Source organism: Petaurus breviceps, unplaced genomic scaffold (genome assembly GCF_028583685.1).
Source record: "Petaurus breviceps papuanus isolate PSGF00001 unplaced genomic scaffold, PetGlider_PUasm1.0 76, whole genome shotgun sequence".
In the NCBI taxonomy this organism is placed as follows: Eukaryota; Metazoa; Chordata; class Mammalia; order Diprotodontia; family Petauridae; genus Petaurus; species Petaurus breviceps.
The window spans coordinates 49077040-49102048 of record NW_027186473.1 but is presented as its reverse complement, the minus strand read 5'-3'; the positions used below and the strand labels follow the sequence as shown (position 1 = coordinate 49102048).

At 39.9% G+C, this 25009-nt stretch overlaps 1 protein-coding gene across 1 annotated transcript in view; it reads left to right on the top strand.

Annotated features, from left to right (window-relative positions):
• Nucleotides 1-25009, top strand: part of ZNF827 (zinc finger protein 827) — a 276108-nt gene that overhangs the window by 196612 nt on the left and 54487 nt on the right. The window lies entirely within an intron of this gene.

Here is a 25009-nt window from a genome sequence, read left to right as displayed (position 1 = left end):
CTGTGTCTCCATGGTCACAACCATTATTCCCAGACCCATCTCTCCACTGCCCAGACATCTAGGTGAGAAGCCAAAGGGACTTCTATCCAACAGATATTTACTTGGTGCTATTGTAGCTTTTCAGATATTTCCCATATTCACTCCTGTTTCACACACTTCAAATGAGCCTCCCTTACTGAGAAAATATATTCTCTGATAGCTGGTTATAGAAGTATAAAGGAATTTTTGCTTAGTTTGTGCCTTTATTTTTCAGACAGAGGCTATTTGAACTACTGCCTCCTTCCCACAACATAGCTCTGAATGGCCAGCCCCTCCAGCCCCCCCAGGAATATTTCTCTGCCATTAAGTTGATGGATGGATCGTGACTTCGTAATGTCAAAGTGATGCTTAGGAATTGTTTGTCAGTAGCCCCAAGATATATACATACAAACATTACTTTGATTCCATCTGTGTTTGTTTTGGTACTATCTAATGAATGGCATTTATGAGTTAAGTTAAAACACGATTTCCAAGTGGAATATCGGAATTTCTTTTGCTGTGCATTCAGCATCCACCACTTCCTGATTTACTGAGTGGACTTGAGCTATGAGCTGGATGAAAGACTGCATCAGATTTTTTTTTTTTTAGTTTGTTCAAGTGTTTTTTTCTTTTATTAATGTAAATCCCTTTAGTTTAGGATTATGGTGTCTTTTAACACAATATATGTCTTTTAAATGACTGAATTTATATTCTAGAGTTAAAGGACAAGCGAGTTCTTCAGTGTTGATACACCACTGACGGTAGCTTATCTTGCATATCTCCATGAATTGCTCTGGCCAGAAAAGTTGATGACCAAAGTCGCGCTAAGCTTCCTTGAGTGAAGATCTAGGCAGATCTTCAAATGACCTACACAGCGTCCCTCAAACATGCTCAACAGGCCTTCCAACTGGATAGGACCTGACAGAGTTGGCACTTTGGAAGCCTAGCAGAGGCTTATATTTATACATCTATAAATAGCAAAAGGAAACAAAAGAGTTGTCTCGTTCCATTCTGCTTTGGTTTGTTTAACAAATAGAAACATCTTGCAGAATGGAGTTTCGAGTTGGAAACACTCTAATGGCCCTGTTAGGCAGACCCTTTGAAGTTTTAGCACGTGTGTGAGGTTTTAAGGCACAGGCACTACATAGCTAGAAAGCTCACTCCTTGTACTAATTGTAGTACATGTCACTCTGAATCAGCAAGAAGTCTGAATTACAGAAAGAGTCTCGAGGAATCTGCTGTTATGTTTTCAAGGCTGTTAAGTGATTTAAATTAGACAAAATATTGCCTTGTAGAAGATTATTCATCATGCAGCAACCATTAAAATCCCATAGACCATCCAATCTATCCTAGACACTTCATCGGGTTAAAAAAAAAATAGAAGATACAATCCCTACCATTGAATAACTTATGGTCTTTTGGGGGTTTTTTTTGGGGGGGCAGTTAGATAGAGAGTCTCTTAATGTAATTTTAGGACAATGATATGATAGGAATGTGTTTAGTGCAATGGAGAAGAAAGAGACAAGAAATAAGAAGCCAAATTAGGAAGTTATTACCAAAGTCCAGACAACAAAAGATGGTGGCGATTAAAATGACACATGATAACAAAGGAAGATTTGATTGGTGACTGATTGGACATTCATAGAAATGTGAAAGGAAAAGGAAGAATCAAAGATAGCCCTCACGACAAACCTGAAATATGACTCCATTGACAACAGCAGCACCCATAAAAAAGTCACTTGAGAGGAGGGACAAACAGCAGGAATACATGAGAATAATTTTACTGATGCTGGGTGTACCCTATATGGAGGATTAATTTGTGTGTAAATGGATGCTTCTGATGGACTTAAAAAACAATTATGTTAAGTAGTTTAAAGATTTTTCCTAAAATTTTAGTTACTTAGCAAACCATTTCCTTATACAGATAATGCAAATATAAACTTCATCCTAGGGCATTATCACAAATTTCCAGTTAGTGTAGACGGTAATTAATAAGGTTTTCTTGTGGTCATGTCCTGGGGTCATGTTTGGTCATACTGGAATAAATGCTAAAACTATGATATCATTTCAGCAATGAAAAAAAAAAGTGTGAATGAAATTCTATTTTCTTTGCTTTTTTTTTTTTGGAGGGGGGAGGGCAGGGCAATTGGGGTTAAGTGACTTGCCCAAGGTCACAGACTAGTATGTGTTAAGTGTCTTGAGGCTAGATTTGAATTCAGATCCTCCAGGGCTGGTGCTCTATTCACTGCGCCACCTAGCCACCCCTGAAATTCTAAAATTTTCAAAAGGATTTTGGAGAAGGTCCCTAGGTTGCCTAGGGTGTCCTTCAAGAACTAAAATATCCTAAAGTCAGAGTAAAACAGGATTAAGTTGGAATAAACAAATCTCAATAGAGAAGCTCTACAGTGGAATAATTACAATGAATACAATTCCTTCATTTCTCATGTGCTTAGTAGTTACCTACTATGTGCTAGGCACTGTTCTGGATGTTGGAGAGTCTCTACTGTCAAAGGGCTTTCATTCTGCAGGAGGAAAGGGCAGACACATAGACCTTAAAGTCAATACAAAATAATGTAATGTGATTTCAGGAGAGAGAAGACAGTGATCAGGAAGAGGCTTGTGTAGGCAATGGTACTCAAGCTGAGTTTTGAGAGAGCCCAGAATTCCATTTCAGTGGAGTAGGACAATCTGTGGAATGGCAAGGTTAGAGAGAGAATGTCAGGGAACATCAAATGAGCCCATTTGACTGAAAGACAGAGTTGCCCTAAATGATGGCCATGTAGATGACCAGATAATCACAATGATAACATGGAAAAAAATGCAGAAAAAGCAGCCCAGTGAGTCAACTTGGTGGGGATGAAGACTAGGATGAAATCCAGCCCAATTCTGGATGTCCACTGCCATCCTAGAGACAGTATAAAGTACAGAGCTTCAATGTGTTCTGGCCACTTGGTTTTGTCTTGTGTTTCCGAAGATCTGCTCCTGAGAACGTTGGTGTCTCTGCCTCTGTACAGTGCTGCCAGATGATATTGCCAGGTTGTCCCTTGCTGGGCAACCTTTCAAGAAATAGGATGTCATTGTCTCTGGTACAGCTACCATGTCCTCCTTGGTGGAGCAGTTCACGAGGGAGAGGTGAGGAGGGAAGGTAGTATGTCTAGAAAATGGATCCTCCAGCCCTAAATAAGTTAGTGGATTTAATTTTACATTGTGGTAGTGGATGCTTTTAGAAAAGTATGCAACTGTGTGAAAGATACAGAAAATATTTCATAGCTATTGCATCCATTTGTTAATAATGCTTTGTTTCCTCTTGTGGTGATTCACTTTTTGAGATATAACATGGAAGAATCTTTGAGATCAGTTATTTTCTATAAGTAAGGCATCAGGGAAGTATTTCTACACTAATATTAAAAAACTCCAAGACATATGTGCACGTTCTTTGGTATTTGATGGAGCTTTGATCTCAGTGAAGTGGGTATTCTTTCCAGCAGTACAGATCTCAACCCATCCACGGCCTCTCATTTGGTGCAGCTCTTAGCCTGTAAATAAGACACATGCAATATGCTGGGGCCTTCCTCTATAGCTCTTGGGAATGCATAGGTACCATCAGAACACAAAATCTGCCCATTGGTTCTCCCTCATTGTCACATTATAACCTATCCATCTCCTTTTTTTAACATACTTCTCATGGATGATATCCTTTTTTTAAAAATAATTTTTCTTGATATATTTTTGTTTCCATAGCTTTTCCCCTTTATCCTCCTCCCTTGCTGAGAGCCATGTCTTAGAACAAAAGATTTTTTAAAGGAATAATAGGAAAAGGAGAAAATTCAGTAAAAGTGAACAACTTATTATGAAAATAGTCTGGCATTATATATAATGTTCCACACCTCTAAACAACGCCTTTGCCTCCTCCCTCCCTGCCTCTACAAAGGCTTGGGAGGAGGTATTTTCTCACATCCCTTCTTTGGGTCCAAGCTTGTTCCTTACTATTTCCAAACATTCATTTTCAGTTGTTTTGTTTACATGTAACATGTTATATGTTTATGTGTTACATGTTTTGTTCTTTCTGTTTATATTATTGAAGTAAGTCTTTGTGTGTCTTGAGTTCTTGACTACGCTTCAGTAGTCCATGTAGACCATATCCAATGAACCCAAATGCTCAATGAATGTCTTTGCAAAAATACTATATAAATGTGAATTTTATTATTTGTTGCTGATATGCACTCATTGTGACATCTGAATATGTAAAGCTCACAGTTTTTATAATACAAATCTGATGACATTTTTGTTCTCTGCCTATTGGTCATACATGAAATTCTGGTCTTATTAGGCTGTTTTTTTCTTTTTTTCTTTATACATTTTATTTTGACATTTCAGTCACTCTAAGAGACACTACCACCCTCCCTACCCACCACCCCCAGGCTTTCTAATAAAAACTTCCTAGTCTAGTTGTTGTAGACAGTCATCCAAGTTACTCTTCATTTTTGTAATTTGCCATTTGTTAGTGGAAAGTAAGGGTGTGCCTTAAGTAATTTGAATCAACATTGACCATTTTATTTGACCTAAGTGTTGTTGATCTTTGCTATGGTTTTCACTTACATTGTTAGAGTCATTATGTGTATTATTGTTTGGGTTTTGCTTTTGTTCCACTTTGCACCCATTCTTAGAAGAATTCTTCCTCTCAATCCTTCATATTTGTTGTTACTTAAGAAATAGTAGTATTTCATTCTACTTATAAATAAAAGATAGCACAGAGAGTGGGTAGAAGGACCAGCCTCTGAGTCAGGAAAACTTGGGTTGGAATCTGACCTACACTGGTGTCAAACTCAAATAGAAACATCCTTACAAGCAGTATAATGACTTAAAAAACCACAAATTAACATCATTTATATTGTATTGAATTTTTACATATTTCATTATATACTTCTCAATTACATTTTATCCAGTTTCAGGCACCACTCAGGAATGTTGAGGGCTATGACCTGATGACCACGTATTTGACAAATCTACTCTGAGCAGCTCTCAAAAAATAGAAGTTACATGATTTCTGATCACGTCCATGAGAGAAGTGTATATAGCTGGCATTCCCTAGATTCACGAAATTGCTTATCTAGATACGTATGTGTATATATGCATAAATGTATATGTTGTGCATATACAATACATGTACAGCCATGTGTGCTGAATGTATGCATAGTGTGATCTCTGTGACTTAGTAAATACTTTGCTTTTTTATGACTAGAGCATTGAATGACTTCTTGGTCAGCTAGTAAATGTTAGAGGTGGGATTCAGGGATTCACATAGTTTTTCTGGTTGCAAACCAGTTCCTATGTGCGCATGTTTCTTTCAAGTCCCGCCAATTTCTCTCAGGTCTCATTCTGTTCTACTTAATGTAATAGTTTAAAGCTTCAGTCTTATTGTATAGTGCACATTCAATAGATTGCAGGCAGCATGATTTTGATCAAATCAGTCCTAGGAATTTGCCTGACATCCCCTTATTAAAGAGAGGTAGCAGCTTCTCTTAAGATGCAGTGAGCTAGGGTATCTATATGGCACAGTGGATAGTCCTGGAGTCAGGAGAATCTGAGTTCAAATCTTACCTCAGACACTTACTAGCCATGTGACCCTAGGCAAGTCACTTAACCCCGATTACCTCAATTTCTAAAAATGCAGTGGACCAGTGAAGGGAATTAGACCAGTTGGACCCCATTGCTGCCTGAAGAATGGGAGGGAGACGATGCTGCTACTTTTTCAGCCATTGCCAATTTTCAAGATCACTCTGTGTTCATAATTATTCCCATTTTGTGGATGAGAAACCAAAGACAGGTTTGGTGCTTTGCCGAAGTAAACTCAGTAGGATAAGAGAAAGAGAAGACCAGGCTCTCTCTCAAACACTATGATCAAAGAAAAATCGGGTCTCTGTTTGATTTAATGTGTCTTTCCACATGGGCATGGACTCACTTAGAGAGTAAGATAGGTTTGAATGGAACTAGGGAGGCAAGGTTCATGAGTGAAATGACTTAAAAAAAAAAAAAGCCCTAGTTACTGGAGGGTGTTTTCTGCCCTGGAAATGAATAAGCATAGGAGAGAAATGAAAAGAACTGAGAACAGACGTATGTTTTACAACATGGTGTGGAAGAGCCCAGTCTATAACAGAAGAAGGCCTAGCAGAATCAATTAGCCCTCCCCAGACAGAAACCAGGGTTACTACCTTGTGTTTTCCAAACAGATACTTTTTATCAGTTATTATGCAACGAAAGAATCTGGCTTTTAAAGTCCCATTCATTCACAAGATATTGATTCAGTCATGGGCATTGCTAAGACCCTGGAAATGCTACTTGGGGCTTCCAAACAGGTTCCATACTTGGGTATATTAGCATCTACTGTACTAAGAAAATTCTGATCCCTCTATCAAAGGAGGCTTTTAGAGCTTGCTCCATCCTCCAGTCCTCCAATCAGAGGGCAGAAGCAACTAAAGATGTTGGACACCAAAGCTGAAGTCATCTCCAGGATGATGAGGTTTCTAGTGATGATTCTATTCTGCAGCAAGCATGATGTTTGAGGAAGCCAAGCAGAGCCACTGGTGAGAAAGGAAAAGAGATTTTTAGAGACATGTTACCAAGAAGTAAGGCATCATAGTTGATGGCATAGTAAGGTATCTCCTGATCCAGAGCTAAAAGTTACATCAGGGGCCCTCTAGTCAAGATCCAGCATTTTTTGCAGATGAGGAAACAGAGGCCCAGGGCGGGGAAGCACCTAGCTAAGTCACCACGTAGTGACTATCAGAGGCGGGACTAGAAGGAAGGTCCATGACCTCTTCTCACTGCACCAAGAACAATCAGAGGAAAGTTTTTTAATTTTTTAAAAATCCTTTATTATTTTGCTGGAAGGCTATGCTTTGTGTATGTGAAGAAATCACTTTGTGTCTCCACATCTGAAAATGAAAACATCCTTAAACAGAACATAACACATTTTTCTAGCAGAGATAATATAAAGCAATTTCCCCTCAGTGAATAACTCCTGTAAGTGATGGCTCAGCCATGACAATTTCTGAAATCACCTGCCAGACATTTCCCAAGTAATGACAAGGACAAGTTTAATAGCTCGTAAGACTGTCCCAAGATCTGATCAGTTCCTAAGGTGAAAGAGGAGAGGAGAGGAGAGGATAGGACAGGACAGGACAGGACAGGACAGGAGAGGGAGAGGGGAGAGGGAGGAGAGAATCGATCTTAGGGGCTAGAGCCTTTTTTTCTCTTTAGTCCAATGTCAAAGTGACATACAAAGAGCTCTCACTTCAAAGAATTATGTGGAATGTGAAAGAGGAAAGGTATGTGAGCACTTGGAAACAAGAATTAGAGTTTTCAAAAAGAAATGAGACACTCACCAAAGTCACTTCAATAGATATTTATTAGGGCCGTATTGGAGCCAGATTGTGAAGGACTTTGAATGACAGCATAAGGAGTTTGGACTTTGTTTAGTATTTAGTGGGGAGCCATAGATGATTTATGGGCCCAGGAATGTTCACAGGGAATAGGACTAGATTAATCTGACATGCTTGAGTAGGTGGGATTGCAACAGTCAAGAGACTAGAAAGGAGACAAGGTAGAAGGCCACTACAATGAAAAGCCTATGTAAGTGCAGTAGTGAGAGAAAGAGGAAGGAAGAAGGAACTGTAATGTGGGTTGCAGTGTAAATGACAAGGCTGTAGCTGCTTAACTGAATGGCGGAAGTACCCAGGATGCCTCTGAGGTTTCCAGACTGGGTGCTGGGTGCATGGTGGTACTACTAGGAACCTGGCAGAGAGAAAGCAAGAGGAAGAGGACATTTGGGAGTAGATGGAGGGAAGGAACACGAGGAGTCAAGTTTCACATATTTCTATATTCTGAGTGTATGGAATTCAAAAATGATGATTTCTCAACCTGGTTTTAGTATACTGCTTGGTATCATTAGTTATCTCAAAGGTCGTTGAGAAATACTCACTTTTAAATTTCTTAAATTAATTTTAATTCACTAAAAGCATATATATAGCATTCCAAGGCAACAAACTAGAGATTTGAAAAAAACAAAAACACTACAGATGATGATCGCTATCCATTCTCTCTGAAGCAGTGGGATATTAGTGGGGGCAGAATGATGTATACCTATCAGATAAGATTTTTTTCTCAAATATTTTTCTTTTTGTTTTTTTTTTTTTTGGAGAGGGGAAGGTAGGTCAATTGGGGTTAAGTGACTTGCCCAAGGTCACACGGCTAGTTTTGTGTTAGGTGTCTGAGGCTGAATTTGAACTCAGGTCCTTCTGACTCCATGGCCGGTGCTCTATTTACTGAACCACCTAGCTGCTCCCTAGTTTTCTTTTTTAAAAGAAGGTAGGGTCAGAGTAAGGTAGGGTCTCTCTCTCTCTCTCTCTCTCTCTCTCTCTCTCTCTCTCTCTCTCTTTCTCTCTATCTCTCTTTTAAAAAGGCAGGTGGTAAAAAGGGGCAGCTAGGTGGTACAGTACGTAGAACACTGGACCTGGAGTCAGGAGGACCTGAGTTCAAATCTGGTCTCAGACACTTGACACTTGCTACTTGTGTGACCCTGGGCAAGTCACAACCCTGATTGCCTCACTCCCAGCTCCCCCACCCCCCTAAAAAAAATAATAAATAAAAAAAGATAGGGTCGACCCTGTGAAGGTAGAGGAACAAAGAATAAGAAATGAATATTCCCAGAAATTATGTATTGAAGCAATCAAAGGCATGAAACTTTTTTTTAAGAGAAAAAAGAAGAAAAAATCCACATTGTATTCTTGCTAATGCCCCACTCTCCCCCATATATACAATCTGTTACTTAGTCATATGATTTCTACCCTCCCAACATTTCTCCTATACAGACATGCCCCTTTGTCCCTTTGTCTCTGCTTGTACCTCCACAATCTTTGCTCAGGCTCTCATGACCTCTCTGGCGGTCTATTGCAATAACCTCCAGAGTAGTCTCGCTGTCTCTCCTCTTTCTGATCTATTCTCTGCTCATCTGACAAAGTAACATCTATACCTCTGACATGGATACCTCAAGTATAGGTCTGCCTCTATCACACACGCCCCCATTCAGAAATCCAGAGGCTCCGTGTTGCTCCAGGATCAAACACAGACATTCTGTGATGTATACGTACTGGCCCACTTGTAGTTCCTCGTGCCTAACACTCTGTCCCCCTCTCTATATCTGGGCCCCCATACTCGTAATCCTCTCCCTGCTCACCTCTGCTTCTCGGCTGCCCTGGTTTCCTTTAAGACTCATTGTAAATCTCACCTTGTACAAGAAGCCTTTCCCAATCTTCCAGTTAGTGCCTCCCTCTCCAAGACCACCTTCCACCTACTTTGTGGATATCTTTCATGGACCTAGTTATGTTCATCTTCTTTCCCACTTTAGATTTTAAACTTCCTGAGGTCAGGGGCTGGTTTTTCCTTTCTTTGCATCTCCAGCATTGAGCCCAGTGCCTGACCCAGAGTAGGTACTTAATGACAGCGTGTGGACTGACTGGCTTAGATGGTGCTTCAAGATTTACAAAGTACTTTGTTCACAACAACTTTCTGTGATACAAAGTCCACTTATTATTTCCATTTTACAGTTGAGAATACAAGCTCAGAGAACAGATAGCTGATCCATGAGCCCCCAGCTACAAAATGTTTGGGTCCAAAGGATGGAACCAAGGGCTTTTGAGACCAGCATTTATTCTGTTGCTCCATACTTGCCTGGTGGCCCAGCTCTAGCAAAGCTAGAAATCAGGAAACACCATCCACTGTCACTTTCTGGCAAAGTAACAAAGTATTTCCACGTCCATTCAGTCTGCACATCCTGAGGATTTTACCTCTGGACTACACGGGGTGTAAGCTCTTATCTTTTCAAACTGCACCGAGACTCTGGGGATGCCCTGTACTTCTCCCATCTCACTCTACTTTTCATCTCTCCTGCTGCCTTACTGGTTAGCTCATCTGGGTAAAGCACATTTTCACTGGACTGGTAAACATGAAATCTGTTAGACTGTATGTGGCCTAAAGTCAAGGACTCTTGCTGCTTATCTTTATATTTCCAGTACCTGGCCTTCTTCCTGGGACATCCTCCTCCTCCTCCTCCTCCTCCACATTATTTTTGTTACTATTAGTGAGGTACTACTACTGTCATCATTGTTGTTATTCTTCTTATTACTACTACTACTAAAAATCAACATTTACGCAGTGCTGAAATGCTTGCAAAGTGCCTTGAATATGTGATCCTAATAATAGTGAGGAAGGCACTATTATCCTCATTTTTCAGATGAAGAAATAGAAAATCTGAGAAAATTTAAATGACTTGTCCAGGGTCATACAACTTAAACTCATCTCTTCCTGACTTCTAAGACCAGTGCTCTATATGCTATACTAACTAGGTACTAAATGTTTATTAAGTTTCTATTGAGAGGTATGTAATATTAATGGGATATAAGATGTTCCCCACCCATTAATAGGCCTCAGGTAGAGCCCATTAAGGGAAGCTTGCTTAGGGGAGGCTTGCTTATAGGAAGGCTTTCACACCTTTTGCAAATTTCTAATTAGGCACTGAGTCACCAGGATTGTGCTGCCTTCTGGCTTAGCATTTTACTTTGCAAGAGTGTTCTTGTTATGTGACCAGATGAGACTCTGGGTAGCTGCTAAGGAGCATTCCCCACCCCCTTTGAAAAACCCAGATGTTGGTGCTTCTCTCTCTGTTAATTATGTATGCATTGCCTTGGTCAGACAGTTGGATCTGTCTGTTGATCAGTGCTAATTTCTCAGACAGTGAAAAGCCCTCTCTGTTGGTCTTTATTTCTCTGCTTGTATTTTCTCTGTATTTTTCATTTGTATTTTCTCTGAAGTTCAGGATGTTGACTTTTCTCCTGAACTAGTGAATGTAATTTAAAAAGATTGTTGACCCCTTAAACAGCCATCTTTCCTAATAAAGCAGATCTAAGAACTTGTGCTAGCAGCTGTCCTGGGTATGCCAATGTGGTTGCTGTTACAAGGCTCTGGGAGAACATCATCATCACCACCAGCACCAACAGGAAGCATTTATTAAATTGCTAATGTTTGCCAGGTTATCTTACTTAAGGGCATTACTGAGCAATGGCAACAGGTCTTGGCTTTTTCTCTTACCTCTCATGCCACATTCTGGGTATCCTTCTATTGACTCATGAATTGCCTTGTTTATTTTTTTCATTGCTGCCCGTGGTCATTTTCCTCCTGAGTTTCTGAATATCTGCTGCTTCTCTTCCAACCAATTGGTTTTCTTTCCTGCCTGGCCTGGTCCTCTCTTTGTTTTCCTGCCATCAGCCCTGAATTCCCAGTTTGCTCCTGCATGCCCAACTGCAGACTTTTCTAACAAAAGATGAGGTTGAACAGCCCTTGACCAAGTACAGCCCTACATAGCACCTTTACTCATTGTTCTAGGATGAATTCCTCTGATTGGGTCTTCACATCATGACCCAACCCAAGGGGCCTCTGGTGACTGACTAGGCAAGGACAAGAGTGGGTGAGGTATAGTGGGCTTAGAAGGGGTGGAAGCTGTACCAGGATATTTGTAAAAGAATTGATTAAGTTCCAAGAAGACTGTACTATTACCTAAGATCAGGACAGACTGTCAGTAGAGAAGTGCCAGGTGGGTTTCAGGGGGCCTTGGTGGATGTTTAGATTAAAATGGTGCACATCTATCATGGCTTCTAGAAGGGGAGCAGGGATGGGATTAATTGTATACATTTGTGAATTGTTTGACTCACAAAGACAAGGTGACCTAGTTAAGTCATTTGTTTCTTCATGCATCTCATCTGTGTCAGAGATAAAATATCAACAGGGGGACAATCCACACATTTAGATTTTTAAAATTCAATATTTTCATAAATACTTATATCCTATAGAAATGCCTTCAGTGTCTGAAAGTCATTGTTGAATACAACTTTTAGAGTGGAGAGGCAGCATGATTTAGTGGTCAACCTTAGAGTCAAGGGGGCAGCTGGATGGAGCAGTGGATGGAGTGATGGGCTTAGTGTCAGGAAGACTTATCTTCCTGAGTTCAAATCTGGCCTCAGATACTTACTAGCAGTGTGAGCCTGGGCAAATCACTTACCCCAGCTTGCCTCAGTTTCCTCATCTATGAAACAAGCTGGAGAAGGAAATGACAAACTACTTTACTCTCTCTGCCAAGACAACCCCAAATGTGGTCATGAAAAGTCAAACATGGCTGAAACACAAGAACAAGAAGCTTGGAGTTGGGAAAACCTGGCTTGCAGACCTGCCTCTGAAATATACTGTCCGTGGCAGGCAAGTTTCCGAGATGATTGGAGTTGCCTATGAGTTACCCATCTCGGTGTAAGCAGTTTCCACACCAGGAGTTCCTACACTGAAGAAATCATGAGTCTATTTCAAAAGTGAGGAGGAACAGGGTTTCCTAGCTTTTTATGAAGAAAGTGCTATCAATTTTTTTTTTTTTTAAAGCAAATGGGGTTAAGTAACTTGCTCAAGGTTATACGGCCAGTTATTATTTCTGGGTGTGGTGCTGAGTATCTGAGCCCGGATTTGATCCAGGTCATCCCGACACTGGAGCTGATGCGCTTACTCGCTGAGCCACCTGGCTGCCCCTAAGCAATTGGGGTTAAGTAACTTGCTCAAGGTTACATGGCCAGGTGTTTCTGGGTGGGTGCTAAGTGTCTGAGCCCGGGATTCAATCTCCAGGTGTTCTCAACACTGGAGCCGGTGCTCTTACTCGCTGTGCTACCTGGCCGCCCCAGTGCTATCAATTTTAAAAATGCTTTTGACCTCCCTCAAAATTCTCAAACCTCAAAGGTTTGTTTTGCTTTCTCTTAGAAACAAAATGCAGCATTTTGAACCTTCTCACTGACATATCAGTACAGTTTGCAGAGGGTAAGACACCTTTATCTACTTGGGAATTTTTGTGAATTAAGACAGTGCTTAGATGGAGACCACAGAAGCTCTTCTGTGTTCTGAAAAGTGGGAAATAAACAAAACTTGTAAAATGGACCAGCACAAGATAAGGAATCAAGAAATCCTAGTCCTCTTCCCAGCATCATAGAATCATAGACTGAGGGTGGCCAGGTGGCTCAGCGAGTAAGAGCACCAGCTCCAGTGTCGGGATGACCTGGATCAAATCCAGGCTCAGATACTCAGCACCACACCCAGAAATAATAACTGGCCGTGTAACCTTGAGCAAGTTACTTAACCCCGATTGCTTTAAAAAAAAAAAAAAAGAATCATAGACTGAGATTGAGAAGGGTCCTCAGAGGTCTTCTAGCCTAACCCTTGATTTTACAGCTGAGGTCTCAGAGGCCCAAAGAGAGGAAGTGACTTGCCCAGGGTCTGCCAAGTGACAGAATCAGAACCCAAACTCAAAACTGGTTGTTTTCCCATCACACCATGCCACCTTTGTGACATTCTTGGGAATGGGTCTTTTCTCTTATTTGCAGCCTTTTCTACCTGTTAACATTCAGCTAAACTGTAATGACCACATTCACCATCAGAATATAATTGTTGAATTTAACCAAGGCACTCTTGAATTATGGGAATGAGATATGTTTCCTTTGACCTCAGAAGTTGGACATTTAAGAATTATTGTTTGGGAGACACAGGCCAGTCTAAGGAAATCAAGGTGTATTTTATTTGATTTGGGCATCACTCTCATGAGTTTTTAGTGGAACAAGGATTTGTGTTCTTGAATTGCATTATACTGTTCAGTTTCACATATCGTTTGCTCCTGTATAATTATTAATAATAGGTAGCCAAGGGTTACTCAAGTGGGATGAGCCTTGAACTTGAAATGAGGAGACTTGATCATGAGACTCAGTGCCTCTCTGGGCCTCATCTATAAAATGAGGGTAATAATATTTGTGTAATTTTCCTCCTAGGGCTGCTGTGGAGTGTGTGCTTTGTAAAGCTTATTTTGCTATTGAATTATCAGTCGCTCTTACTGTAGAGTCGCATGTATCACCCATTAGCTACTGCTAGAAGCCATATAGTGTAGTAATATCCAGAACGTTAAAGGACACTCCGATTTCTATTGCATTTCATTTTCTGGGCTGAAGACATCAGTAGAGTTATTTCCGTGTCTAAAGACAGGTTTGTTAGATTTTCCTTGGATTCTGCTTCCACTTCCCCTAGATTAATTACAGAATATATTGAAAGGCTATAAAGTAGAAGGTTTAAAAAGGAAAAGATCAATATGGGGCGGGGGGAGATACTGTGAAATGTACCCCCAGTTGAGATGGAGATAAAGTTAATCTGACAGTTTTTTTAAAACCTTTAAAGTCCTAATAAAATATCTCCATTGATTCAATAGAAACAAAGATGCCTAAAGACAGCAAAAGTAAGGAATATAAATTCTATTCTGTGAGCACTATTATCACATTAGCAGAAATCTGTACTGGTCCATCTAATAATTCTTTAATTATTGATGTTGAATTCTAGCCAAAATATTTCATCCCTTATTTATTTCTTCCATTAAATTTTTTTTGTTTGTTTTGGGTTCTGGCCCTGTGATTTCATCAGTGTAGGGAGTTTGTTGTTTGGAGATTCCTTCTGCTAATTTAGATCTGCATCTCATCTGTAACTTATAGTCTTAGAAAATTGCTTGGGGCAGCCCTTGAGAGGTTAAATGATTTGTCCACGGTTATAATCAATGTGTGTCAAAGATGGGATTTGAACCCAGATCATGCTGATTCAAAGATCATGTATTATACCATGCTTCTTTTTAGCATGAAGAAGGTTGAATTATATTCACTTATTATTAACTTTGGTAGAACTTGAGAATTTTTAGGCCTCATCAAGCCAGCAACTACCATTTCAACATTTTAACTGGGAGCTGTATGGAAAGAGTCCATGTAGTTTATTCCAAAAAAACTGAAAAGGTTCAGAAAATGAAAGTCTAGGCTCTACAAATCAAGAAAATTCCATGATTTGGAAAAAGGATGGATGCAGAAAGAGGGTACATTTAACTGTATATCATAAAAACTAAGCCTTTATAAATAAAGATCCATGGAATGGAAATTCCACTTAAAAAAAGCTGACTGAATCTAACAAACACATCCCAAATATACCTAGATGCGATTGTGTGTGCCATGGGTCACATGTGCCCATGCTAGTACTGAAGAAATCATTACAATGCCAAAATTTCTCCTAAATGAGATGTGTAGCGTCTGTGTAGCAGATTTGATTGCTGGCTTGGCCACAGGAAGACCTCCTAGGTTGTAGCCCTGGGCAATTCACTTCATATCCATGCATCTAAAATAGGTCCTTAGTATTTATCTGCTATGTTGTATTCTTAATAAAGAACTGGACTTGGAACTATAGGTCCTGCATTTGAATCCCAACTCTGATACTGTGACCTGGGCAAGCCACTTAACCTCACTGGCCTTAGTTTTGTATCTGTTAAATGATGGGGTTGGACCAGATAACCTTCTAGCTCTAAATCTAAGATTCCCTAATCCTAAAATCCCATACTTCGGTGGATGATAGAGGGGCTTTCCATACCTGGAGTGAAATTGTGAATGCTCTCCATATTTGCATATATTGCCCGCTACTTTGGTGAAGGGATTTTCCCACAGAGATGAAATCACATAACCTTTGGGTATTCATGTATTCTATTTTGCAAGACAGTAGTTTCTCTTTTTTTTTAAACAATAGAATTTTAAAATACATAGCATATTTTCTACTGTTAGTCGCCAGGTCCTATATTTGTTAGTGTATGGTTTTTTCCTGTTTGGAGTAGAACCTTTTCCTTGTGCATTAAAATAGCACTAAACAAATAATTTCTTGGCCTCTGATACCCAGATGTGCACACTCCTGGCTGACCATGCCCATGCTTTCAAACAGCCAGTTGCTAAGCTAAACTAGGGGATAAACCTTGGTAGTCATAAGTTCATAGGAACCCTTGGCCTGAGTCCACTACCTCCTGACCTGTCAACCAGTAACCTAGAGCTGCTGAAATCACTTTTGTATGTGTTTAATTAGACACACTCTCGCAGTCTCCAAGACAACTTCACATGCTCAGTTTATGGAAATGAAGCAGAGAGTTGTCATGTCTCTGATCATGTAATGACATTGCTTGGTTACAGGTGGGGCTTTTTTTAAGGCATTTCCCAAAACTGCTTCACAGTAGAATGGAGTGGGCTAGTTTATATTCATTATTGTATCTTACTGGAGCTAAGCAGCTCAGGCAGTGTGAGGCTGAGTGTTTGGTGAGATAGTCAGAGGGTGAGATAATGCATTTAAGTGATAAAATAGAAAAGCCATTCCTTGTTGGCAAGCTATGAGGTTGACCACTTAACATAGAAGCTAGATAAGGAAGTTGGCCTGTAGGATGATACCACCTGGGTCAGGGAGGGGGAGAGTTAGGGTGGGAATAGGGGTGCAGATACTGACCCCATCCAGCTCTACACTCCCTTCACTGCTTTGAATCCTATTTTCCTTTGATTATCTGAGAGCAAACTAATGATGATCTCAAAATGGGTTTTGGAGTTCAAATCTTTCCTTTTAGAAAAACTCCATGTAAATGCCAGAAATTCCTTACTTGGCTAAATCCACCAGTTTGCTCTCTTGCAGCAACACTCACCCACCTCTTTGAATGATGTGACTTTTTTTGTCGGCTTCCTTGAGGCCATTCTTTTTTTTTTTTTCACCACAGTCAAATCCCAGCCTTACCCCCTGCCTCTAGAGAACCCCCACCTCCCCATAATAAAGAAAAGCTGTTGGTAAAAGAGTAATACCAATTGTTAGCATTGTGATACTCAGCATACACAGCCCTTTTCTCTTTACAAGCTGAGGGAGCTATCTGTCCTGGAACCTTTGCATTTCATTTAAATTCAGATACCCTTTAGCAGAGTTTTATTTCATAGCATACCATAGAGAATTATAGTTCTTGTGCTAGAGAGGACTTCAGAGACTATTAATACTTCATTTTACACCTGAAAAGACTGTTGAACTGATACAAAGTGAAGAGGGAAGAAGTAGAACACTGAACACAATATTATTTGATGATCATGAGTGAATGACAGCTCTGTTCAGCAATACAGTGATCCAAGAAAATTCCAAAAGAGTCATGATAAAAAATGCTACTCACCTCCAGAGAAAGAACTGAAATCTACATGTAGATTGAAGCATACTATCTTTCATTTCCTTTTTTTTTTTTTTTTATCATTTTTTTCCCTTTCAATTTGTTTTTTCTTTTACAACATGATTAATAAGTGTTGGGGATAAAAAGGAGCGAGACAGAAGATCCCCGAGATTAAAATCGGAAGTGGATTTTATTGCCGTGGGAATGCTGGGGTAACATACCCAAATCAGACAGTAAATTGGCATGAACAATATGCCGGTTTTTAAAGAGATTACAATAGTCAGGTTACATAAGCTGAAACTACAATCAGTGATTGGTCAGTGTATATTTGAATTTCCTTCACGTTTTTCCTAGGCTGAACCCCACACTCATGGATCAATTAGGAGAGGGAAGGGAGAGGTAAAAGTTATGCTAAAATGGCTGCTTACAGATCAATGAAAAAGGGAAGGGAAGGTGGGGTTGCTCTCAACATAAGGAAATATATTGTAAGTTCCTTTTGTATGCTGAACATTTTACTAACTATGGGAAATAAAGACAATAAAAACAAGCCCTCGCCCTGCTCTCAAGAACTTTCCAGTCCACTGGTCTACTAATCATTGTATATATTGTTCTTCCAGTTCTACTTTCTTCATCCTGCTTTAGTTTACCCATGTCTTCCCATGTTTCTCTGAATTCCTCCAATTTGCCAATTATAGTAGAACAATATTATGTTACATTTATATTCCACAGTTTATTTAGCTGTTCTCTAATCAGTGGGCAAGCCACATTGTTTTCAGGCTTGTCCTACCCCTAAAAGTGATACTACAAATATTTTAATATACATGAGGAACTTTCTATCATTTACCTCTTTGTGATATAATTTTACTTGAGCTTTGTTCCAGAAACATCCACATCTATTAAAATAAATTTCAACAAAGAGAAATAAATCTAAGTAATACTATAAAATTATTTCATAGAGATGAGTTTGGGGTCCTCAACAAAGACATTCTTATATACTTAGTGTGTTACTGAATGTATTTAAGTCACTTTCTTTTTATTGTTTAACTGAAATAAACCAGCAGTTAGACCTTTGGGAAATCACTTTACTTACTCAACCTAAATTATATTGCTGACTCTATATGGTAGTTAGAGTAGGGGGTGTCATTATATGTATTGATTCATAAAGAACTTCTTACTGATCAGGTTGAAAATCTTTTCAGTACTCTCCAAGTGAGGGCCGGGGAGGAGATGAACAATTCACAGACTGGTCAGACTCTGGTTATCATGATGATGATATTAGGCCAGTCCCTTTAAAGGACGCCATGGTACTTTCTAAGGCCTTTTCAAATAGCTGTCTTTCACTGTGACTGCCTTTATTTGAGCCAATTGAAGAACTAGGAATGATACTGATACATGACAGTTTTCTACTCAAAAAAGGTGGCTCTCTTCCCCTCTTGTGGAACCACTCAGATGTAATTTTTATATTCCTGGATTTCGTAAGAGCAAAGAAAATTGTCTGAAGACACTTGAAAAGCAGCTTTGGGGAAAGATACTTTGTATAGATGTACTATGCCTCTTAAATCCCCTTTCACTCTGGTGAAGAAAGTTAGGTTTGCCAGTACACGAGGAAAGAAACTTGGTTCTTAAATTGAAGTCCTCACCCGAACACCAACCTTGGAATGCCCCCAGTCAAGTCACTTAACTCCTGTCCTCTTCCTCAGACTTAGTTCTTCCTAATAACCTCACTTGTGAGGGGAAAAGGTGTAGTTTTCACCAAATATTTAACCCCTGACTCCCTGGGAACTCTCTGGACCCAGGTTGCTTTCCCTATAAAATGACTGAGTTTACATAAGCCAAATTCCTTTTAAACAGTGATAAATGGTGCCAATGTTTAATTCCCCCTTGCGAACAGAACTGTTTCCTTTTTGTCTTGGAATCCCAGAGCCTAATCTAGTACTTGGCACATGGGAGGCAACCTCAGAGAGGCACAATGGAAAGCATACTGGATCTGGAATCAGAGGACCTGGGTTCAGATTCTGGCTCTAGAGCTTACTACCTTAAGGCAAGCCACTTAACTTCCTGTCCTCAGTTTCCTCATCTGTAAATTTTAGGTATTGGCCTAGATGACTATTAAGGTTCCTTCTAACTCTAAATTATAATCCTATGATTCAATGATAACTTTGAGGGACCTATTGTCTCATCAATGTGGTCATTTCCTCCCTCTGGGCAAGTTGTAGCCCATTCATGCTTTCTCCTCTGGTGCCATCTTTCCCCCCTCTTCCCTCTGAGCTTCCAGTGATTATCTGTCAGTATTTTAGGGGCCTTCATTTGGTCTTTTTATTCTGTCTAGTTAAAAGTCTAACACTTAGACTGCCTATCTATTATCTCCCTTTCTTCCTGAATGACCATTCCATCTCCTTCTCTGAGCTTACATTTTCTCAGTGACATCATTCTGTCATTGTTGAAAAATATACTGGAAATAGAAGGACAAACTTTCTGGAACACAAATACAACCCTAGAACACAAACACTTTTTTCCCAGCCCTGAAAATAAGCCCATCAATGCTCAATGCCAGGGGAAAGCAATGGTCTATATTTTTCTGAACACATCTCCTTGAAGTGGAAAGATCTCTGAATTACTTCTTAGAATTTCAAAATAATGACCAAATGGGCTTAATTAAGCCCAGAGGAGGAAGTACAAACAAAAATTCTCAAATCTGACTTAAGAATCATCTGATGTCTTTAGCATCTAAAGATCATGTTCTTGACTCTGACGTCTTGTATGTCTAAGTATAGCTGAAAAGAACAATTCACCAACATCAGCCTCTCCACTGCAATTCCATGTATTTGATAAAGGACAAGATGACCCCCCTGAGTATGTCATCTTTGATTTGCATCACATAATATGGTATCATCCTATGAATACTTGAGAGAATTTCCCCTGTGAATTATGGAACTCAGAGATTGAAATAATGGTTTTTTGCTTACTTAAAAATGACGGATTACTTTCACCTCTTTGTCTACAGTGATCAGTTAAGATTTTAAAAGCTTATGTGTTGAGAGGGAAGGAAGGATTGTCATAGATTCCACCCCCTCAAGAAATCAGCAACAACAGAATTCTCTCCATTAAGACATAATGTAATTTCCATCCCACCCCTGGGGCATTACTTCTGCTGCATTGATGAAAATTAACATGGTATTGATTGGCCTCCTACACCCTGACAGTCATTAATTATGGCAAAGGTGCTGAGGACCTTCCCAAACAAGTGAAATGATCTGAAAGGAATTGGAGTTGACACATCCCTCACCCATGGTGCAACATCTCAGAGCAGGTGATGGACCTGGCAGGGGTTTTTATAGCAGTCTTCTTTCCCACTCTCCTAAGGGGAATGAGCCTTTGAAGATGGTATTTCTGCAGGGTAAGATGGCCCCAAGTGGTATGCAAAGAACTCAAGTCTACGGAGTGGACCATACTAAGTATCCATTCATACAGAAAGCATTTCTTAAGTCCCTACTATGTGACTGTGCTAGGCACTGGATATACAATACAAGTATGAGGTGGGAAGAGTGAGAGGTTTGGCTTTGTTTGTTAAGGAGCTAGTAATTTTGAAGGAAGATAAGGCACGTAGATGAAACAAATAGCAAACAAATTTAAATGCACTATTCTCCCCAGGTGCAGGCAATAGGACTTTGAAAAAAAAATTAGTTTTGAATTGATAACATTTTTTAAAAACCTTAAAAATATTATGCAAATGGCGGCTAGGTGAAGCAGTGAATAGAGCACCAGCCCTGGAGTCGGGAGGACCTGAGTTCAAATGCGGCCTCAGATACTTAACACAGAAACTAGCTGTGTGACCTTGGGCAAGTCACTTAACTCCAATTTCCCTCCCAAAAAAAGGCAAAAAAATTATTATGCATAAAAATAAGTTGTAATCAACCAATAAGTGTTTATTAAGAACCTACTATGTGTTGGGTGTCGGGTACTGCATTAGGTGCTGGGAATGCAAATACAAAGCATAAAACAACTCTTCTTTTTCATCCTAGAGAAAGCATGATTGTATAATAGAGAAGTGGTTATTGTGCCATCTCACTTCCCAAATTGATCTGTTTCTTTATAGGTCTAATCCAGAAATTTAGAAAATAGCAAATTGGTTTATGACTACAAATAGTAGCATGAGAGACCACAAAGAATGGGGAGAATGCTGGATGTGGTGGCAGGCCTTGAATCTGGGTTTAAACCCCAGATCTGCTTTGGAATATCCTCATGACTTCACCTCTCAATCTATAAGTTCAACCCTCATCTATAAAAAGGAAAGATTGAACTAATTGATCCCTATGGTCCCTTCCAGCTCAAAAAAATATGGCCAGAATCATCATAATGCAGCTTGTACAGTCAGTGTAGGCAGAATGGTCTAAGGAAATTCTCCAGATTACAAGATAAGAGGCAATAGCTATTATTTATATATCACTTTAAGGCTTACAAAGCACTTTACATATTAATGCATATTTACATATTAATCCTAACAGCAACCCTGTGAAGTAGGTACTATAATGATCATCATTTTATGGACAAAACAATTGTGACACAGAGAGACTCTTGGCTAGAGTCATGCGGATGGTTAGTTGTTGTCTTTCATGATTAAAGAGGGCCAAAATGGTATCACTATGCAAGAGTCACGTTTCAGTGTGTCCAACTGTGGCTGATCAGACCAATATGAGCTCGGAATGTTGTACCACAGGTTGGGCACAAATAGTCCATGTGAATATGTGGGGTAGATTCTTTAAATTTACACACTTCTGCTTCTTCTGAGCTGTTTCAATTCTACTTTGCTCATAGAGCACAGCACCTTCTCTCTCTCTCTTTGTCTCTCTGTCTCTGTCTCTCTCTCTGTCTCTGTCTCTCTCTTCCTTCCTTCCTTCCTTCTTTCCTTCCTTCCTTCCTTCCTTCCTTGCTGCTTAAGTGCCTTGCCCAGGGTTACATAGCTTGTAAGTGTCTGAGACCAGATTTGAACTCAGGTCCTATGGCTGGGAATTTATCCACCTAGCTGTCACTGTTCAGTCGTTTCAGTCATGTTCACTCTTCTGGACCCTATTTGCTTTTTGTTTCTTGGCAAAGATACTGAAGTGGCTTGCCATTTATATCTCCAGTTCATTTCACAGCTCACCTTGCTGAGTGGTCCTGTGTCAGTGTCTCTTATGTCACACAATCAATTCCAAAATTCTTAAAATACCTTGAGAGCATCCTTGCATCGCTTCTTCTGACCACCTTGTGAATGCCTGCCCTGTGTGATTCTCCATAAAATAATCTTTTTGGCAAGCATATGTTTTGCACTCAAACAATATGGCCAGTCCATTGGAGTTGTGCTCTCTGAAGCAGAGTTTGAATGCTTGGCAGTTTAGTTCAAGTAAGGACCTCAGTGTCTGGTACCCTCATCCTGCCAGGTAATCTTCAGGATCTTCCTAAGATGACTCAAATGGAAGCAATTCAGTTTCCTGGCATGGTGCTGGTAGACTGTCCAGGTTTCACAGATAGTAACTGTCTGCCATAGGATTAGAGCTCAGGTTTTCCTGATTCCAGGTTCTAAGCTCTATCTACCATGTCAGGTTGGTAGAATCACTTATCTACTCTATCATCTGGTTTCTGTTAGTATGCAAGTATACAATAGTTCACATATAACTTAAAATTCTAGTAATTCAAAAGAATTTTCCTGTGTTCTCTCACTCCCCTTTCTAGAGCTCTCTGTTCTTAGGACATAATAATTAATAGTGTGACTCCCACCTCGTCTTATATCTAGTAAGTCTGAACACTGGTGATTCATTTTAGTATTACTTATTTCATCATATTAGCATCAGAAAATTATAAACTAAAGAAGTCACAGGATCATGATCCTATGATTTACATGAAATAAACATAATTTAGAATAGCATATTATAAAATAGTTGCCAGCCTGGCTAAATTGGGGTGGGGAGGAGAAGGAGGGGTAAAGGCAAGGCAATTGGAGTTAAGTGACTTGCCCAAGGTCACACAGACAAGTATCTGAGGCTGGATTTCAGCTCAGGTCCTCCTGACTCTAGGGCCAGTGCTCTATTCACTATACCACCTAGCTACCCCCTGGTTCAAATTTTAAATATCTAGCAATCATGTGTACTTAAAACAATAACATCATAAAGATAATCAGAAAAAATCATTTTTATTCCTGCCCCAAAAAGTCCTTTTTTTTTTTTTTTTGGAAAAAATTCATCTCAATTAGCTAAAAGAAATAAGCCTTGAAATTTCCAAACAAGAACCCATTATATTTCCTCCCCCCCCCAAAAAAAAACTATTCCTTCTCCAAACATTCCTATTCCTGTTAAGGGCACTATGATCTTTTTGCTGTTGAAACAACTGTTGTGGGGCAGCTAGGTGGCACAGTGAATAGAGCACTGGCCCTGGAGTAAGGAGGACCTGAGTTCAAATCCAGCCTCAGACAGTTAACACAAAAGCTAGCCATGTGACCTTGGGCAAGTCACTTAACCCCAATTGCCCTCCAAAAAAAGGCAAAAAAAAAAAAGAAACAACTGTTGTTCAGTCATATCCAACTCTTCATGACCCCATTATGGGTTTTGTGGTTTTGTTGTTTAAGGTGCTGGAGTGGTTTGCCATTTCCTTCTCCAATTCATTTGGCAGATGAGAAAACTGAGGCCAACAGTGTTATATGACTTGGCCAGGGTCACATAGCTGGTAAGTGTATGAGGCTGGATTTGAACTCAGGAAGATGAGTCTTCCTGTCTCCAGGCTAATGATGCCACCTAGTTGCCCAATAATTTCTCTAGTCACCCAATTAATCCATCACTAAGCATTTATTTGTTTGAGATTTCATTTGGTGCTAGGCACCAAAGATACAAAAATAAGAGTGAAACAGTTCCTGCCCTCAAGAAGTATACATTTTATCAGAGGAGAAACATGTGTATACAAATATGTACAAAATAAAAACAAGGTGGCTGGGAACAGCATGGCAGCAGCCCTAGTAACTGGAGAACCCAAGTTCCCAAATTGCTGTGATCCTTCAGTCTTCTCTTACCAAGTCCTATTGATTCTCCCTCTATATCTCTGAAATCTCTAACCTTAATTCAAAACCTCCTCAGCCTTATTAGCCTGGTTATCACAGGAGTCCCTAAAGTGGTCTTCTTGCTTCCAGTCTTCCCCCTCTACAACCCATCCTCCACACTGATGTCAAATTATTATTCCTCCAACACGCATATGAGCAGATCACTTCTCTACTCAAAAGCCTTCCATTGTTCCCTGCTGCCCTTAGGATACCTGGCACTTATATCCTCCCTCTGATTCCCACCTCCTCCTGTAGTCTTAATTCCTATTATTCCCTTTCCTATACTTTCTACCCTGGTCAAACAGGCCTGCTTGGTTTTCCCATGTGTGATATTCAGTCTCTTGTCTCCATAATTTTACATGGACAGTCCCACCACATCTGGTTCTTTGAATCCCTGGGAGTTTCTATCAAAGCCATGTTCAAGTACCTCCTCCTCTATGAGGCTTCTTGTGATTCCCCAGTCCCTCTAAAGCTCTTGGTTCTTTTTTCTCTTGAAATTCATTTGTATTTACTTCTCTGGGCATGTTTTGTATCCCTCAGATAGAACATGGAGTCCGTGAGGGCAGGGACTGGTTTATTTTGGTCTTTTTATTATCACCAGAGCCTAGCACAGTGAACAGTTCAAAGGAGTCACTTAATGAATAAATGTTTCTTGAATTGAATTGAACTAGAATTTCCCTAGGTAAAAGGAAAGATTCTTATCTTTTTTTTTTTAAGCAATCGGGGTTAAGTAACTTGCTCAAGGTTACACGGCCAATTATTAAGTTATCTGAGCCCGGATTTGATCCCCAGGTCATCCCAACACTGGAGCCGGTGCT